The sequence below is a fragment of the Penaeus chinensis genome, chromosome 31, assembly GCF_019202785.1.
Source record: "Penaeus chinensis breed Huanghai No. 1 chromosome 31, ASM1920278v2, whole genome shotgun sequence".
Taxonomy (NCBI): domain Eukaryota; kingdom Metazoa; phylum Arthropoda; class Malacostraca; order Decapoda; family Penaeidae; genus Penaeus; species Penaeus chinensis.
The window spans coordinates 22,747,738-22,750,237 of NC_061849.1; positions in this window are offsets into that span (position 1 = coordinate 22,747,738).

Sequence of the window (2,500 nt, forward strand, 5' to 3'; positions counted from 1 at the left end):
CAAAGTGTAAGTGCGCCAAACCGCGGTTGATTAGGAAGGGCATCCAATCAGGCAAGGGTGACACTGCCATATAACCTTTCAGTAATGAATTGAGAGAGGCTTATGTCCTGCAGTGGAATGAATGGCTGCTATGTATACGTATTATACATATATATATATATATGCATTTATATATATATGTGTATGTATTTGTGTGTGTGAGCGTGTGTGTGAGTGTGTGTGTGTGTGTGTCAGTGTGTTTTGTTAATGCGTGTGTGTGTGTGCGTTGTTTATGTGTGTTTGTACATTGATATATATATAGAGAGATAGATATATAGATATAGATATTCATCCCTATATGTGTGTGTTTAATATATATAGATAGATAGACAGACATGTACTTTTAGTTCGTAACCTAGCTTTCTAACAATGCGATTCGGTAATTGTTCATTGACCGTACGATACAAGTGCGTGTGCCGTGAGATTCACGCTCACCTACACCTGCGCACCTGATCTAATCTGAAGCAACACCTGTCTGTCTGCAGCTGGGACGATTTCTCTCGGTGATTTTGTCTACGACTCGCGCTGCATTTACATTGTTATAAAACCTGCAATGATGATTCATAAAAGGATAGCCTAAAGGTTGTATAAAAATCTGAATTATACCATGATGATAGTAAGAAACATTAGCATTTAACTGTTCTGTGGCATACGTTTGTCATAGAATAGAATAGGAAGTTGAAATAAAAAAATAAATGATTAAAGAAAAGATAATGATAATAACATTACAAATAAAAATGAGAAGAAGAATAACAATGATATTAATAATAACAATAACAGTAATAATGATAACAACAATGATGATGATGATGATGATAACAACAATAATAATAATAACAATGATAATAAATAATAATAAGTAATAATAAGAAGAATATATAATAATAAGTAATAATAATAAGAATATATAATAATAAGAATATATAATAAGAAGAATATATAATAGTAAGTAATAGTAATAAGAATATATAATAATAAGTAATAGTAATAAGAATATATAATAATAAGTAATAATAATAATCATTATAATAGTGGTTAATGGTTAAAACAAATAAATGTGCTAAACATCAAAAGTCATACAACACTATGGTAAACTGTTGCGGCGAAAAGGGTAGAACTGAGTTAACGATAAGAACAGAAGAAAGGGATGAAGAAGAGAAGGAAAAGGAAAGGGGGAAAGGCAACGACCAAGCCAAATCAGGAGAAGCGAGGGCGGAGGGCCCATGCAGAGCTGGTCCCCTGCATTGGGCCCTGTCTCCGCCTCCAAAGCCCTCGGCGGCGACAACGAGTAATGGATTAGGGGAATAAGAACAACAACAGCAACAACAAAAATAATAATAATAATAACAAACAAAAACGATAATAATAACCAAATTATTAATATGAATAGTAATATAATCTATCTAAAAGTTAATAAAAAAGAAACAGTTATTTAGCCATAGCTGATAATTCAGATCATAAGGGTACCCTCGTTAAAATAAAAACGTGGCACAATGCTTTTGTTTTATGGGGAAAAAAAAATATATATATATATACACAAAGCCAAACGAAAGGTGATATATAATACAGTCCAAGGATAAAACAAGTGCCTATGACTGAACACAAATAAGAGTTTGGGGGACACAGGAGTGGTACACGGATCACTCTTCTTACCAACTTCATAATTATCTTTGCAATTAATATCATCATTACTCATAATACCGACAGTAATAATAACAATGACAATGGAAATAAGAATAACAATGATGAGAATAATAATAACAATGACAATGGAAATAATAATAACAATGATAAGAATAACAATGCTGATGTCAAGTATAATTTTATTTTGTTTGTTTTTCCTCATTGAAGTATTGCATAACAGTATCTCCAATGCACATAATTTCATGTAAAATACTGACAGATCTTCCTCAACACCTTTTATTTAATATTTGATAATACTATTACAGTAAAAAAAAAATATATATATACGGCATAATATAAAGTAATTCAAGAAAGTATAACATATGTAATACAATGCACATATTACACAATGTAGCTCAGCATTCACCCAGCTATAAAACTTTCCCAGGCAGAAGGGTTGTATTAAAAGGACTAGGATTACATATTGGAGGTCGGATGGGAAGGATGCACAGCGGAAAGGAGACGAAACATGATTGTATTTGCGCATATATAAATGATGATGAAAATAACAGCGGTCAGATGCATGGAAATATGATTTTAATGAAATCAGCTTGAATGTAAAAAATATATCAATCCGTATTTCACTATACATGCATATAGACCCATATATGTGTGTGTGTACGTGTGTGTGTGTGTGTGTGTATGTGCGCGTGTGTGTGCGCGTGTGTGTGCGTGTGTGTGTGTGTGTATGTATGTGTGTATGTGTGTATGTGTGCGTGTGTGTGTGTGTGTATGTGTGTGTGTGTGTGTGTGTGTGTGTGTGTGTGTGTGTGTGTGA